The 18070-nt window shown below is 39.9% G+C and overlaps 1 long non-coding RNA gene across 1 annotated transcript; it reads left to right on the top strand.

Annotated features, from left to right (window-relative positions):
• Positions 1-12261: 12261 nt before the first annotated feature.
• Positions 12262-15321, top strand: LOC145509077 (uncharacterized). Its single transcript, XR_014055845.1, has 5 exons — positions 12262-12339; positions 12555-12671; positions 13594-13691; positions 14023-14175; positions 15237-15321. It is a non-coding gene; the product is annotated as an uncharacterized LOC145509077 (long non-coding RNA).
• Positions 15322-18070: the final 2749 nt, after the last annotated feature.

The following is an 18070-nucleotide window of genomic DNA, read 5'->3' as shown; positions in this document are numbered from 1 at the left end:
TCTGCAATGAGTATTTCTGTGTAGATTTTTTCCTTCTCTGTTTTGGACTTTACTGTACTGTATAGTGGATTTTATTCTAAAGAGAAACCTGTACAGTTGGACTTACTAGGAATGCATACAAACATCTATAACACTGCATCCTCCCTCCATTTCTCCATTCCCCATTTTATAAGATAAGGATATGACCTCATTGGAATTAAACATGTTAGTAAGTCCAGGGACTTCCCTGGTGGTCCAGTGTTTAAGACTTCTTCTAGTGCATGCAGGTTCTATTCTTGATGAGGGAGCCAAGATCCTACCTGCCTTGGGGCTGAAAAGCCAAACATAAAACAGCAATATTGTAGAAAATTCAATGAAGACTTTAAAAAGTGTCCACCTCAAAAAAAAAATTATTTAAAAGATAACATGTTGGTCAGTCTGAGTGGGAATGTGTTTTTTTTTTTTTTTTGTAAATTAGTTAATTTATTTTAATTGGAGGCTAATTACTTTACAATATTGTAGTGGTTTTTGCCACACATTCACATGAATCAGCCATGGGTGTACATGTGTCCCCCATCCTGAACCCCCCTCCAACTCCCCCCGCCCCGTTCCATCCCTAAGGGTGGTCCCAGTGCCCTGACCCTGAGCGCCCTGACCCTGAGCGCCCTGTCTCATACTTTGAACCTGGACTGGCAATCTATTTCACACATGGTAATATACATGTTTCAATGCTATTCTCTCAAATCATCCCACCCTCGCCTTCTCCCACAGAGTCCAAAAATCTGTTCTTTACATCTGTGTCTCTTTTGCTGTCTCGCATATAGTGGTCTTGCTTTGGAAGGGAGTAGGTCAGAGCAATCTTATTCCTTGCTCCTTAGATATCATCAGCTGTTTTTTTTTTTCTTTCCAAAGACGAAGGGAATGCACCCCAAAATTTTGAGATCCTAGAATTTCAGTGTACATGATTGTCCGTTTTAATTGGTCTAAACTTTTTTGCTATCTGTTCAGTTTTTCATATGAGAAACCATTTGACACACACACAAAACTCCATAGACTATAAAGAAAGCTGAGCACTGAAGAATTGATGCTTTTGAACTGTGGTGTTGGAGAAGACTCTTGAGAGTCCCTTGGACTGCAAGAAGATCCAACCAGTCCATCCTAAAGGAAATCAGTCCTGAATATTCACTGGAAGGACTGATGCTGAAGCTGAAACTCCAATACTTTGGCCACCTGATGTGAAGAGCCCACTCATTGGAAAAGACCCTAATGCTGGGAAAGATTGAAGGCAGGAGAAGAAGGGGGTGACAGAGGATGAGATGGTTGGATGGCATCACCGACTCAATGGACGTGAGTTTGAGTAAACTCCAGAAGTTGGTGATGTACAGGGAAGCCTGGTGTGCTGCAGTCCATGGGGCTGCAAAGAGTCAGATAAAACTGAGTGACTAAACTGAACTGAACTGAAACTCCATAGATCAGTGGGGCAGGCTTTATGTGTGATTATATTAATACACAGGGGCAGTTCAGTTCAATGGTTCACCCAAAGTATCACAGTTGCTGAATTACAATGTTTAGCCTAGCACTCACTTCTATTTCCCCTGCTCTGTGCTAGGGCCAGCATTAAAATGGTCAGAAATTATTCACCTATGCCTAATAAATATAGAATTAAGTGAGTTTACCCAGCACTGAAAAATCTGGCCTCTACCTAACTTCAGGGAGCACATAAATCATCTGTAAACTGGCTATTCTTCCCTCCAGGGGCCCATTGTATATGGAAAGTACATTTCATTAGGTTCTCTAAAGCCCTATTTATTTCATGGCTTTCTACCAATCTTAATATCTCCTGGCTAATGGCATTGGTGCTGTGGTGATAGACATCACAAAATGCAGAGTGATAGAAAGAGGTAGATAAGGATACCAGTTTATAGGGGGTAAGTTACACATTAGACCTGCCTTTTCTCTACTTATTGGAAGTTCATTTCTTCTCTTGATTCATCTCTTAAATGTTTTTTCCCATTTTAAGGCCAGTGTGTTTGGATGGTTTGGAGCAGAATGGATTTTGATAACAGGCTTATTTCTCTAAAATAGCATTTTCCCTTTAGAACCATGTGCTTTAAAGGGTCATTATCAACATCTAAATTGAAATTTCCAGTCAAGTGAAGAATGAAACTCTCTCAGTCGTGTCTGACTCTTTGTGACCCCATGGACAATACAGTCCATGGAATTCTCTAGGCCAGAATACTGGAGTGGGTAGCCTTTCCCTTCTCCAGGGGATCTTCCCAACCCAGGCATCGAACCTAGGTCTCCCGTGTTGCAGGCAGATTCTTTATCAATTGAGCTATCAGGGAAGCTCTGGCGACAACCTAGAGCCAAGGTGGTTACAGCTTATGTAGAACTTGGTAAAGGAGACATTGGGAAATTTACTCTTAAATAATGAACTTCAATATGCTTATCTGTTTTTTTCTCTCTCTTTCTCTCTTGCTTCCCTGTCAGTCACTCCTCCCTTACACCCTTCCATCCTCTGCTCCAATTTTATTTGACTATTAAAAAAGTTTATTTTTTAACTTTTTTATTAGATACTTGTTGGTTATCTATTTTAAACATTATTAGTCCACACTGCAGGTAAATGCAACAGCCTCAATTTTTTTTTGATTATTTAACTAGTTAATTAATTAATACACATTTTTGAATTAATAAAGAATATTTGTGTATCAACCCTCAAGCTTAAGGAACATATTGTGATTTCTTTAGCGAGCAGCTGCCACTTGCCTCTCCTTCCACTTGTGTTAATCATTCCGTTGAGTTTCTTGATAGCATGGCCGCCTACATAAAATTCCCAAAGGTTTAATGCTTAGCTTTTTCTGTTTGAGGATTTTAGTGAACAGAATTATACTTTATACATTCTTCCGGAACTTATTTCTCTCTCTTGTCATTCTATCCACAATCATGCACATGTAGTTTATTCCTTGTCACTGCTATGTAGATTGCAGAGTATGGGTTAGACCACCATATACTGTGCTGGGGGTGGACAGTTGGGTGAGTTTCCATTTTTTGCTATGATGACAATACTGTGAAGGACACACTTGAATGTGTGCCTTGGTGCATAGGTGTGAGTTCTGTCCAGTGGGGATTCCTAATATTTTTTACTTCATGAAAATGGTAATACTGTTAGTAGAGCACAGGGGATAAACTAGAGAAAACTGATACTACATTCATGAATTTTATGTATGTTATAGAAATATGATAGGAAAAAATAAAATCAAAAGAAGTACTTTCAAAATTTTAATGAGGAACATGAGCCTGTTTCCTCATGATAAAAATGAGATATGATAAAAATAAATACCATTTCTTTTTATCAGGCTTTACATCTGAAATGGTTATATATCTTTTCTTAAGAAGTTTTCTAAGGGTAGTCTCTTCAAATTCTTGATGGGCACTCTATATAAGAAACTGCACACGTAGATGATATAAAATTAACACTACATTGTTCAGCTCTAAAGTTTTACAGCAATGATAAGATCTAGTAATTCTCTTATTAGTTCAATTGCTTGTCATGATGCAAATAAAATTTAAATCTCTTAGCAGTTTTTTATCAAGTACTTCAAAACAGCAGTGAAGTCTAGTTTTAATGTATGTGGAGGTTGAGGATGAATGCACCAGCTAGGGTTCACGTGCAGCTCTTCTGGGCTGGCTTGGGTGCTACCTAGAAGGCACAGTGAATGGAAATAGACCTGAATATGATGGCTACAAGGAATGGTTGGAGATATGGAACCCCCATTGGAAGCTGTGCACAGTAGGACTTCACCCCAGCCAGCCTTCCTTACTCCAGTCTCTGACAGCCAGTGGTCAAGTGTTGGCCATGTGTTGTTGGATGGTGGCCTTGAGGCACAGACCCTGTGTCCTTGGTGGCATCTTCGTCCTTTCTAAGCACTTCCTAATGGAGGAGCGATCACAGTATTGCTCATCTTCTCTTGTGTTGCATCTAGAGGAACCTTTCAGAAGGAAACTGAAGCATGATGCTGGTGGGGGCTGGGTTGGAGTGGGAAACTTTATGGCTACCCAGGCCTCACCCAGGTGATCCCTTGGTCACCCCAGAATCTCAGGGTATCAGAATCTTACAGTGCAGCCACTGGGAAACTCTTTTCAACCACAAGCAACTGGTAATAGAGTTACTAAAGAGGGAAGAATGTGCATGCTCGACTCTATTGTTCAGTGCCTAAAACAATTCCCCAATGGCCATACCAAAATGCTCTTCCACCAGTAATGGGATAGAAGTTCCATTGTTCCATAATTTTACCAACACTTGATCTTGTCCACTTTTTAATTTTTTGCTTCTTTGTTATGTGTGAAATGGTAACTTGTGAGTTTTATTTGCACTTCCTTGATGAAAATTTCCCTCAACCTAAGAGATTAGGCATCTTATGTTTTTGGACTATTTTTTGGTTCTCTTCTGTGCAATACGTTTTTGAAATTTTTTGTTTGGCCATTCATCTTTAAAAGTTTTTTGATTTGTAGGAAATGTTTATATTCAGCAGATACAAAGCCTTTATTGGTTTGTTTCAAAAATCTTCACCTAGATTAAAGCTTTTCCCTTCTTTTTTAAAATATTATTTTTTATTAGCTTTTCTCTTCTTTATTGAGTCTTTTGATGAAAAAGTTATAAAATTCTAGATAATGAAATTAATCAATATTTTCTTTTAAGGTTTGTGATTTTTGTGTTTTGTTAAAAAATACTTCTTTACCCCCAAACTGAGTATCAGTTCAGTTCAGTTCAGTCTCTCAGTCATGTCTGACTCTTTGTGACCCCATGAACTGCATCACACCAGGCCTCCCTGTCCATTACCAACTCCCGGAGTCCACCCAAACCCATGTCCATTGAGTTGGTGATGTCATCCAACCATCTCATCCTCTGTCGTCCCCCTCTCCTCCTGCCCTCGATCTTTCCCAGCATCAGGGTCTTTTCAAATGAGTCAGCTCTCCGCATGAGGTGGCCAAAGTATTGGCGTTTCAGCTTCAACATCAGTCCTTCCAATGAATAATCAGGACTGATTTCCTTTAGGATGGACTGGCTGGATCTCCTTGCAGTCCAAGAGTCTTCTCCAACACCACAGTTCAAAAGCATCAATTCTTCTGTGCTCAGCTTTCTTTATAGTCCAACTCTCACATCCACACATGACCACTGGAAAAACCATTGCCTTGACTAGACGGACCTTTGTTGACAAAGTAATGTCTCTGCTTTTCAATATGCTGTCTAGGTGGGTCATAACTTTCCTTCCAAGGAGTAAGCGTCTTTTAATTTCATGGCTGCAATCACCATCTGCAGTGATTTTGGAGCCCAGAAAAATAAAGTCAGCCACTGTTTCCACTGTTTCCCCATCTATTTGCCATGAAGTGGTGGGAACGGATGCCATGATCTTAGTTTTCTGAATATTGAGCTTTAAGCCAACTTTTTCACTCTCTTCTTTCACTTTCATCAAGAGGCTCTTTAGTTCTTCTTCCCTTATATATATTCCTTCATATTGCTTCTAAAAGCTTTATAGTTTGATTCTTTATATTTAAATCTTCATTTTGCCAGAACTGAATTTTGGCAATGGATCAAATATTATATTAGAGTTTATGAATAGCCATCATCATGATAGAATTAAATAGTTTATCATTTCCCCAGTCATCTGCAATGACTATTCTGTGATAATGAAGTTTCTGTTTTTGTGTGTGTGTGTCTGTTCATAGGCTATTTTCTTCCTCTTTATTAGTTTTCTTTCTTTTTTATTTTTATTTTTTGTTGTTGTTAGTTTCTGCACTAACATGTTTGCTTAATTTCTATACTTTTATAACAGGTCTTGATATCCAGCACTCGAAGTCCCATAACTTTGTACTATACCTTCATCACGTCTATTCTTGGTCTTTTGGGTTTTCATACAAAATTTAGAATCAGTTAATCAAGTAAAAGAAAAAAAATGCTGTTAGGATTTTTAGTGAAATAATATTAAAACAATAGATCAAGTTTGGAGAGAATTAACATCTGTAAGATGTTGAGCCTTACTCAGAATATTTTATGGTTCACATTTATTTAGACTTTCTTTAATGTCTTTCCATTAAGTTTTATAATACCAGTAAATGGCATACACATTTTTGTTAATTATTGTGTACATTACATTTTATAATGCTACTGTAAATATCACATTAGAATTATATTTTCTCTCTCATTTTTACTGGAAAAAATTGATTCGCTCTTTCTGTTTGTCTTTCATACTCTCTTTGTTTATAATTCTGATTGAATTCTTAGCCTTTCCACAATTAGGAATGGTTTAATTTTAGTATATCACGTGTGAATAACAAATCTGTGTCCTATTTTTTTCGAGGATAAAGAATAAGATGCCTTTTCTTTGGTAAGCAACTGCAGTAAGTCCCTTCCAAATTATTATGGTTAAGCCATAACATCTCCCTCCATGGGACTGTACTGGAGATAGGACTTTTAAGGAGGTAATTAAGGTTAAACGTGTCTTTCCAGATGTTGTAGTGGTAAAGAATCAGCCTGCAATGCAGGAGGTGTGGGTTCCATCTCTGGGTTGGGAAGATGCCCTGGAGGAGAAAAGGGCAACCACTCCAGTATATCTTGCCTGGAAAATTCGATGGTTGGAGGAGCCTGGTGAGCTAGTCCTCTAGCCCCTTGCAGTCCATCTAGTTGCAAAGAGTCAGACATGACTGAGCGCGCGCACACACACACACACACACACACACACACACACACACACACATACACATAAGGTTAAACTAGGTCAGAAGGATGAGATCCAAATTCCAATAGGATTGGCGGCCTTATAAGAAGAGGAAGATCAACCTCTCTGCCTCTGTCTCTGAATGCATGTACCAAGAAAAGACCATGTGAGCACACAGCGAGAAGATAGCCATCTTCCAGCCAGCAAGAGTGTTCTCACCATAATCTGACCATGCTAGCACCCAGATCTTAGACTTCCAGCCTCCAGAATTGTAAGAAGTAAATTTCTACTGTTTAAGCCACTTAGACGATGGCAGCGATTCCCACCTTTTTGGCACCAAGCACTGGTTTGGTGGAAGACAATTTTTCCACGGACCGGTGTTGGGAAGTGTGGGGATGGTTTGGGGGCAACAGGAGCGATGGGGAGCAGCAGATGAAGCCTGGCTTGCTCTCCCGCACCGCTCACCTCCTGCTTTGTGCCGGTTCCTTACAGGTGGCCGAGTGGCATGGGGGCTGGGAACCCCTGGTCTACAGTATTTTATTATGGCACCCAGAGTCCACTAAGACACTGATATATTTAGATTTATTTTTATAATTTGATTATGCACTTGCAAATTGTCTTTTTATGTTTCATTTTTTTCAATCTTAAGTTTATTATGATTGTTAAAATTATTTTTTTATCTTTCCATTTTTTCTTCTACTCATTAGGCATGTATGCTCTATGACGGTAATTTTAGGAGTCAACTAGCTTTTTCAACACAAATGTTATGTTAACAAAGTCAAAATTTTGTATCTGTACTATACCTTAGAACAACATAAAAATATGTAACACTTTAATTCTGATTATTTCTCATCTAACTCCTTGCCATAGCTGCCTTGTTGTCTTAATTCTATCTCACCAACCTCTACTCTGCTTTTCTGCTCTTCCTCCTCCTCCCCTTTCTTTTTCTTCTTTTCATTCTCTCCTTCTTGTTCCTCCTCCTCTTGGTTTGCTATTACACAAATAGTAGTATGCTGAACATTCCTACAGAGACATCCTTTGTCTATGGCTCTAATGTTTCTGTACTATAGATTTCTAGGAGTAGAATTATTGGGTAAAAAAGTAGAGACACTTTCAGGGGTTTTAACTGTACTGATAAATGGCCTTTCAGAAAGCTTAACACTGTTCATTCTGACTAACTGTGAATGAATTGTCTCATTTCACCAGACCCAGACCATCATTGAATGCTATTGGTTTAAAAATCATTTCTACTTTATAGTGAATAAGGCTTTCAGTCTGTATTTGTGTTTATAGAACTGTGGGTTTATTGAACATTGTTTTGCTCATATAGTTTGGAGGATTTCAGATTCCTCTTCTCTGAGTTGTTCTTTCAATCCTTTGGCAATTTTACTTCTGCAATCTTACCAGTATATATAAACTTCCTGTACATTCAGACTTGTTTTCTGTAGGCTTATATTTTTAACATCTACTTGTATGGTGTAGTAAATTGCTTAACTAAGCAATTTGCTTATCTAACCATTCAACAAAATTTCCTGAGCACCTCCTAGGCCAAACAGGGATTCTGTGGAAAAATCTTGAATAGTAATAGGATAGCTACCTCCTCAAACATCTTTTAGTACAACAAGATTTTCACAGTATAGGGTTTTTATTTTTTTAAGTATATCCTATCAGACTAAACTGGAACCTGGGAATTCATCTTGAATGCAAAGTTTTCAAGTGGGAACCTGATTCTAATAATAAATACAATGTGTTGGGTACATTCTAAATACCATGCTGCTCACTTAAAATATGTTACTTAGTTTAACTTTATAATGTTACAGAAACATAAGAATTATCCTTATTTTATAGATGAGGAAAACAAAACTTAGAAAAGCTTAGCAAGTGGGCTGAGGTCACACAGGAAGTGGGGCTTGAGATCTAGGCTTGGACCCATGTCTGTCCACTCCGAAAACCCACACTTTCCTATGAGAAGAGGCTGCCTCTGAAAGGCAATGAGTCCTTCCTGGACTTCTGTACATGTCAAACCACAGCCTGGTTCTGTTCCCTCTTTCATGACACTTGGAAGTTTCAGGAACAAAAATAGGAAACTGCCCTCCTTGGTTAAGTGGTCCCATTAGCAGAGGGGCTCATCAGGAAGAGTTTTGGCACTGTCTCCCGGGACAACCTTCTCACATAGCCATTCCTTCTATATGAATCACTTCCTAATCCCTTTTTTTCTTAGGGTGAAGAAGATATCATGGAGGTTTGAGGAAGTGAGAAAACAACGCAAGCCCTGATCCACTTTGTAAACCCATATCGGAAAATTATCTTTCTCTTTCCATCCTCTCCTGAATAACTTGATTATCTCTTCTTCTCCTTGACATTGGCTGCACATATTGTGTTTGGAGAGGATCCAGGCTCAGGGAATGTGAGACATGGCACAGATGTAGGCACGGTTTCTCTCATAGGCAGGTGTCCCAGGGCCAGAGGTCACACTAGGGGGATTATTCCAGGGTCTTTCATGTGCTATTATTCTTGTCTCTGGTCCAGTTGCTTTTTTCCAGTGGCTGCAAAGACTATAGCTATGAGTGGTGATGTCGTCTTGCCTGGAATGAAGAGGCCACTTGAAGCCCATCCATGGGCCATTGTTACACTGCAGTTTCTCATTCCTCCATGGAAGGAAGGGCTGGAAACTCACCTAACAGCCTGATCAATTAAGGCGTTCAAGCTCCAACTCTGACCAAGTTATTCCTGGAGGCTAAATCCTTCAATGGCTCCCCACTTGCTACAGATCAAGTCCAAGTTTCTTAACACAGCATGTTAAAACCTTTTGACTTCCCTGGTGGCTCAGATGGTAAAGAATCTGCCTGCAATGTAGGAGACCTGGGTTCGATCCCTAGGTTGGGAAGACCTCCTGGAGAAGGGAATGGCAGCCCACTCCAGTATTCTTGCCTGGTGAATTCCATGGACAGAGGAGCCTGGTGGGCTACAGTCCATGTGGTCACAAAGAGTTGGACACAACTGAGTGACACATACACACACACACACACACACACACAACCTTTAACACCCAATCTCATTTTTCTACCTCATTTCTGTTTGCATGTCGGCTCCTAGGTGCCACTCAACTTTCTGGACCAGTGAGGGAGCCAGACAAGAACACACATTTTCTCAATGGAATGTGATGTGTACTGTAGCAATGAGACATATAAAGTGCTGTGGTTGCAAAGTGAAGGGAGTGGCTTCCTAATGGCTGAAAGGACAAGTTGCAGAAATTGTCACAGATGAACAGTGATTGAATGCCGAGTATGGAAGATGGATAGGAGTTTGTCAGGTGGAGAAAGTGGGAAGGGCATACCAAATAGTGGAAACTGGAATTGGGAGCAAGCCCAGGTAAGTGGTAAGTGATGTGTTGAGAGGTTCCTATTGGTGGTAAACAGGGAAGGAGGATTTGGGTACAGAAAGACTGCTCAGCTGGACAGGGACCAGGACACAGGTAGCCTGTACGTCATGCTAGGGGTGTGGACTTTATCCCTTAGGATCAAGGCAAACTGGATTTCATTTCACTTCCCATTTCCATTGGTAGCCTCACCCACACAGAAATCTTGCCCAACTGGTCCTTATGATTGCTTTAGTTCATCTTAAGGGAATGCTTGGCTCAAATGGACCATAACAGGTCTTTCTTCCACCATGACATGGCATTTCTCTGTTCCACCGACCTCCTGGGAGAGCCTGCTGCTGGCTCAGGCTGTGTATGTATATGTCACACACTCAGACATCTTCTGTTGTTCAGGAGTTTAATGTCTTAGTTGCTTGTGAGTCAAGATGACAAATGGAAGGGAGTCAGGGAACATGACAGCAGGTAGGAGCCAGAATTCCTCCAAGCCATCCACAAAGGGCTGCTCTATTCTTGGTCAACTATTCTGTGCCTAATTCATTATCTGAACCTGACAAAACTGACAGCCATCATAGTTTCACTTCCTTTACCTGTCTGGATGGTTGTGTTTTAACTTCAAAGCTGCCTTCAACCTGAGAACTGGATGGAGCAATCCTCGGGGAGGGATTGCAGCCTGCGGCTTCATTTCCCTTGCCCCTGGCTGGGGCATCTTTGAGCCAATAGAAATTTCACTGTCTTTGTGTGGAAAGGTTTCTCCTGATTGCTGTTTACTTTGGAGCACATTGTGAGTTCTTCATGGCTACCTCGGTGTAAGTCTTTCAAAGGACACCCTTTTTAAAAATTTTTTAATAACAATGTGGCAAAGTTGAAAGAGTCCGGGATTAGAAATCAGGAAAAGAAAAAAAGATGAAGGAAAAAGATAAATCTAACCCTCGTTTCAGGCCTACTGTTCTCCTGACAAGCCGTGTATCACAGAGCAGGTCTCAACCCCTTACTGGTTCTCAGTGAAAGTGAGTTAGTCTTGATAATACTGAATTCATGGGATTTTGATGAATATGAAAGGATATTACATAGTGATAGTGACTTCTAAATTGCAAAGCATTTTTCAAGTTTTATCACCATTCACTCTTATTTGAATTTTTATGGAAATCACAAAAATCATAATGGCTTTTATTTTTCTTCTCCAGAAAGTGTATCTCAACCACACTACTCCTCATGGTATATTCTTTCTTTAGGCTGATGAAAAGATAAACCTCTACCCTTTTGGAATAGGAATAATGTTTCTTTTGTTTTTTCTATATTTGTATATTTCATGCCTAAAATGAGACCCCAGGAGGTATCCAGTATGTCTTTATTTTCCTTTCTGCTTGGCACAACGCTGAGCATGAAGTAGATATTCATATTATGGAGTTACACTGAATTTCCATTTATGCCCTTATTTGAACTAATAAAGAACATATATTGAGTTTGCCAAAAATTTTGCTCGGGATTTTCCTGAGAAAAAATTTTTTTGAGAAAATTCATTAATTGGGGTCATGTTTATTCTACTATTATCAACTCACATAATACATTTGTTTAAACTTAGGGTTCAGTAGTTTATGTTGGTCATTAATGCGTCTCAGTGAGATATGGTTGTTTACAGCACTTTGCAAGAATATGTGGGCTTTTCCCATTCTAAGGAAACCACAGGATGATAATCAAGCAAAAAGAAGTTTGTCTAGAGCCATGGATCAATGGCATGGACTGGTAGTTCCCAGCCTTAGCCATGGACTCTTCCACATCCTCCAGCCTCCCTTGCCAGGGAGGGCAGCCCAGTGACAAGTTCTGGCCAAAAGATCTATGCCCCAGAAATGTTCTACACCATGTCCAGACCTGGCTTAAAAACCTCTTGGAGAAGCTTTCTTACTTTCTTTTATTAATCATTGCTTGATTGAAAAGTATTCAGTAGAAGATGCCTAGACGTACTTGTTTCTGTAAGAAACCAGAGAGTAAATATTTTAGGCTTTGCTGGCTATATAGTGTCTGTAGCAATTACTCAATACTACCACTGTAGTGTGAAATCAGCCATGAATGCTATGTAAACAAATGAATTTGATTGTGTTCCAATAAAACTTTATTTATAAAACAGGCAGCAGAGGGGTTGGTTCCATAGACTACAGTTCGCTGACCTCTGACTTGGAGGATGATGGCGTCACAGGATGAAGGGGCTTGGAATCCCCAAGTTACAGCATCTAAGTCTTCTGGCCAGACACCTGATTGGACTGTGAGGTGAATGAGAAATAACCGTGACATTGTTAAGCTGCTGAGATATTTGAAATGTTTGTAAAAGCAACTGATATTGATTATCCTAACTAATGCCAGATCCTTCTAGGATTCTGGATTCTGTGTTCCTTTTTTTAATGTCCTAATTTAATCAATCACCAATCCTGACAATTTTGTCTTCATAATATTTTCCGTATCTTCTTCTATATCCCTACCATCAGTGGTCAAGTGCAGATCCTTGTCACTTATCATCAGCACGACTGCAGCAGGCTCTGGACTGCTCTATTGTTTTGATAGCAGAGAGAGAAAGGGCAGGAGAGAGGTTTCAAACACAGAAGGTAAGACCAGTCCTCTCTCCGAGTCTCTGCTCAATGATGCTATCCTTTGAAACATCCTCTGCTTGAGGCATGATGTCAGATGGGTTAAAACACAGCTTTGGGTCAGAAGCAGCTTGATTTAAATAGTGACGCTGCCACATCCAGCTGTAACTTGATGCTGCATCTGCTTCTTTATTTGTTCATTGAGAATAATGGATTTTTCCTGACCCAGCTGCTGGGGGATGAAACGTGATTGGAAAACCATTGGATGGGGGTGGGGCTGTCCTCTTGTGTTGTTCTTTGTGATTGTGACATTCAGCACTTCTTTCTCAGGTGGCATTCGGTACATAAAGGCCAAGGATGCTTCTCAACATTCTCCTACAAGGAACAGTCTCTTGTAACAGGAAATTATCTAGCCCCAGATGTCAGTAGGGCACAGGCTGAGAAACTCTGTTCTAAGGGGATCTGTGTGAGGTTATGAAAATTCACCACCCAAAGGGTACTATTTGCCAGTCATGAACTGTGAACTATTTCTGACTTTGAGGACCTTTAAAAAGGGTGTGAAGGCTCTGTTTTTTTCACAGGCATTCCCACTTCTTTGTTATAATTCATCTTGTTGCAACTGGAAACCCTGAAGGCATTTGAATTTGTTACTCCTGGTGGACTTTCAATCCCCCAGTAGAAGGCTAACTTACTCAAGGGCAGAGACTTTTTTTTTTTTTTTTTCCAAATTAGTATTAGTTTAACTGAAGCAACTGTGATTCCTTAAGAGGTCACTTTCTGCTCAAGCTTGTCAAGGTGTTGGCTCAGAGTTCACGTCCTTCCCAGCGTTCTCAGTGGAACTCATTCTTCTCTGACATTCTCTGGGTTTAATTTTTTTTTCTCTCTAAAGCTTTGTAATTAATACCACACAGCAAAAGTGCACGCAATTTTTTTTAAACAGAAATGAAAATTAAATGCCTTGAAAATTATTTCTGGGATTCAGATGACAACTAAAAGAAACTACTTACTACAGGACCAAAGTCTCTAGACCAAATCCAGGTAATGAGAAGAAAGAGTTTAAAACTTAGTCAGAAACGTCAGAACAATATGCTTTCTTTGCCTGGGAGAGAGGTTCAAGAGGGAGGGGATATATGTATATATATATATATATAGCTGATTCACTCTGTTGTATAGAAGGAACTAACATAATATTGTAAAGCAACTATACCACAATTAAAAAAATATGTCTCAGATGGGAGGCTCTTTATTATGTAATACAAATTTATAACTCTCTTCTGAATCCAACCACAGTGGCACTCACCAGTGAAATGAGCATTTTTGCATTCTCTGATTATGCTCCAATCCCTCAACTCAGAATATTTCTTTCCAGATAAATGAAAGGGTTTAACTTCTGGATACCTCAACTCTGTCCAGTTACACACAGGAGAACTCAGAGTTACAAACCCTTGATGTAAGAGTATCCTCAGTAAGGATGGTGCTGAGCTGCACTGGGGATCATGGAGAGAGAAACACAGTTTTTAAGGTATCTATTTTCATTCTGTTGCGTCTTAGGCCTTTGCTGATTCTAACGGTCCATGGGTGTCATTCTTTTGAGTTCTTAGGATCTCTGTGTATCTATATCAATTGCCTGATGCTTGGTTGACTTATGTGGGGATGATTAGGAGGACAAAATGTTCCCCTAGACAACATCTGGTCCTTCTAACACTGAAATCTAAAATTTCCCCAAAGATCTGGAATTGACTTGTTCTTCTAAGTCTTCACCCCATGAGCTGGCTTCAATAGCAATCTTCACCCCATCACGGACCTCCTGGAACTTAATCATGATTCCAATCAGCCAGCATCTTGACTAAGAAGCCCAAGAGAGGCAGAGAATACAGGAAAAAGCCCTATTCAGTTCAGTTCAGTGCAGTTGCTCAGGCGTGTTCAACTCTTTGCGACTCCATGGACTGTAGCACGCCAGGCTTCCCTGTCCATCACCAACTCCCAGAGCTTGTTCAAACACATGTCCATCGAGTCGGTGATGCCATTCAACCATCTTATTCTCTGTCATCCCCTTCTCCTCCTGCCTTCAATCTTTCCCAGCGTCAGGATCTTTTCCAATGAGTCAGTTCTTTGTATCGAGTGGCCAAAGTATTGGAGCTTCAGCTTCAGCATCAGTCCTTCCAATGAATATTTAGGACTGATTTCCTTTAGGATTGACTGATTTGATCTCCTTGCAGCCCAAGGGACTCTCAAGAGTCTTCTTCAACACCACAATTCAAAAAAGCCCTATTAGGTTGGCATTACTATTTTATTTTTCAAATTAGAAAATTGAAGCTTAAAGAAGTGTTTTTACCCCAGGTCTTAAGTTCAGCAAGCAAAGTTGCTATACCTAGAGCCTCCATCTGTCCAACTCCAATCCCAACTTTCAGTCCACTGCCCTCAATGTCCTGAAAGGGACAATCTGAAAGCTCAAGGCCATGGAAACAAGTCAGGGATAAGTCAGGGATGCTTCAGATATTACAGGTTGGCTACCAGGTTCGGGTGAACAGCTTTTGTGTAGGTGGGATTATGTTTTAACTGCCCTGAGTCATATCTTTCAAGAAGAAGAGTTAAAAGACTGAACAAGGCCCCAGTCAAGGCAGAAGGAACAAGAGGACGAAGAATAGGAAATGCATCAGAAGAAAAAGGAAATGTGTCAAAGTAAACTCTTACAGGTAAGAAAAATAGACAAGTCAATGGATTCATTTTGGGAGTTTGGGTTAATGTAAGCTAGTTTCAAACAAGTGTCGGGCACATGAAATTTTGTCTCCCAGCCTGCTGGTAATTGGAGGCTTACTATTGTATATACACCTAGTTGTGTTTGCTGCGTTAAAAATTACTATCAAAACGAAAGTGAAAGTGTTAGTTGCTTAGTCGTGTCTGATTCTTTGTGACCCAATGGACTGTAGCCCGCCAGCCTCCTCTGTCCATGGGATTCTCCAGGCAGGAATACTGGAGTGGGTCGCCGTTCTTCTTTAGGGGATCTTCCGGACCCACGGACTGAACTAGAATCTCTTGCATCTCCTGCACTGCAGGCAGATTCTTTGCCTTCTGAGCCACTGGGGAAGCCCCAAAATTGCTATGGATAATCTTATTTCTAACCAATGTTTAGTTCCTTTACAACTTGACCATTCCCAGCCTTACTGAAAAACTGAAAAAAGATCCCAGGAAACAAAATCGATTGTCACCACTTCTATGATCTTGGGAAAGTTACTTCTCACCTCTGTTCTTCTCTTGTTTCCCGGCTTTTACAAATAAATTGGATAATTATACTTTTTTTACTGTACAAATCTAGACACTTTTGTCAGTGAAATATGGAAGTCTTAATGATTATTCCAGGACACTTGGTCTCCCTTTGATAAACAATTCTTGTGAACATGCTTATCTAGTATCTAGGCACTATCTGATTAGAAGCAGCACAATTAGAATTAAGGGAACAGTTCTTAGGGGCAGATATATGGAGTACTGGGAAAAGTGATAGTGGACAGACTAGCAGTGTGAACATGACAGAAACACTAAAATAACAGACATAAGCACACAGCTGATAGGAGCCTTTAAGAAAACATAGCTGTACACTCTATTTAAATAGAGCAAAAAATTAATGTTTTTAACAATGCATCACTAAGATAAGGTAATATGGTGACTATCTCCTTAAAGCAGCAAGGAAGTGCTTTGTACAATTGAGAAGGATTTTAAAATGTTTATGAATACAATTAACTTTACACCTTAGAGATTTGAGAAAAGAACAAAATTCAAGCCAGGGAAGTTACTTACTCCAAGGATATAACCAGCTTTCACTGTGACGCAGGGAACTTAATTAATGCCTGTTGACTAATGTTAATACAGTTATATGACCAGGACTATAATTTATAATTTAGTCTTTCCAGTTGCCAGTTTTAGCCAGGTTTGTTTTGTCTTCCACCCTGATGAGTTAGTCTTTTAGCATTGTAAACTAGCTTTGGCCAACAAAGACAGACACTTTAGGAGACTAAGCTAGATCTGAGATGGATGGGGCTTAGAGCAAAAGGTAGACTTGTGGTGTTTGCCTAAGTAGAATTGTCCTTTTAGCACCTGATTCTCTTCTTAATAGTTTTGGTATAATTTTGGTACCCCCATCAGCATTCTGGGACACGCTGTAAGGTTCAAAGTTTGTAACATTCAAAGGTTGAGGTTGTCACCCTTTCTGTTATGTCTACTCAAACCTTATTTGACTGGAAGGGATCAAATCCCATTCTGTGAAGTATAGCCTTTTGTTCATACCTCCAAGATAACACTCATCACTTCTCATTTTTAGTCTGTTGGTTTTCCCTGTTTGAACCCAAGTTCCTCAAAGAAGGGTACAGATTGGGTGCATTTTTGTACCCTGAGCATCAGCCAGGTTGACATATGGTTGTGTGTGAATCCTTCCTTCGGTTGACCAGGTTTGAATTCTCAACCTCTTATCTTCGACTCCTCCAATATCTGAAACAGCCAGATCCTATGAATTCTCCTTGAAGCCCAAGGAATTCTATGAATTCTACCTCTGCACTGCCCTGTGAATCCATCAGCTTATTTCTGTCTCTACTGGTCTCACGGCTCTCAGACTTGCTTCCTGTGTCCATCCTGCTCTCTGTTTTCGGTGGCAGAACAAAGAGCATCATCTATTCTGCAGTGCAGTCAACATGCTTAGAATATGATCACAGTGATGATAGCATTGATCACCTGTCTAGAGGTTCTTATGGACCAGGAACTGTTCAGGGCACCCAAACTGTACTTACTTATCTCATCAGCATCATCTCTATAAGGCAGGTATTTCTATTTCTTCTATTTCCTCCATTTAGAAGTGACAATTAACACAGGGTATTTCAGAGATTTGTCCAGAATCATAAGTCAGTGGTGAGACTGGGATTCAGAATCACTTCTTTGAGAAGTTTTTCTTCACTCTTTGATGATTTGGGATGAGGGGGCATTAGTAATCACTAGCACTTAGGAATAGATTAAAGAACAGTAATTATGAAATGCTGGCATTCATTTAAGCTTGAGTTTTGTCCATTCATTCACTCAGAAATGCATTAAAGGAATACTGATTGACATTGCCAAGCAATGTAGTAGCTTCTGGGGGATATACTTTAAATGAAGGTGTTAAAGCTTTTGATCTCTTATAAGTTTTGTTTTCTTATGCAGGGGAGAAGACAATATATAAATATATAAGACAATAGATTTAAAAACTAGTAATATATATTATATGTGGCTTCTTTGGTGGCTCAGTGGTAAAGAATCTGCCTGCAGGGCAAGAGACTCAAGTTTGATCCCTAGTACAGGAAGATCCCCTGGAGGAGGAAATGGCAACTCACTCCAGTATTTTTGCCTGGGGAATTCCATGGACAGAGAAGCCTGGTGGGCTACAGTCCATGGAG

The sequence above is a fragment of the Giraffa tippelskirchi genome, chromosome 6 (assembly GCF_054371585.1).
Source record: "Giraffa tippelskirchi isolate mGirTip1 chromosome 6, T2T-mGirTip1v1.2.pri, whole genome shotgun sequence".
Taxonomy (NCBI): Eukaryota; Metazoa; Chordata; class Mammalia; order Artiodactyla; family Giraffidae; genus Giraffa; species Giraffa tippelskirchi.
Note: the sequence above shows the minus strand (reverse complement) of the source record. Positions and strands in the feature narration are given on the sequence as shown.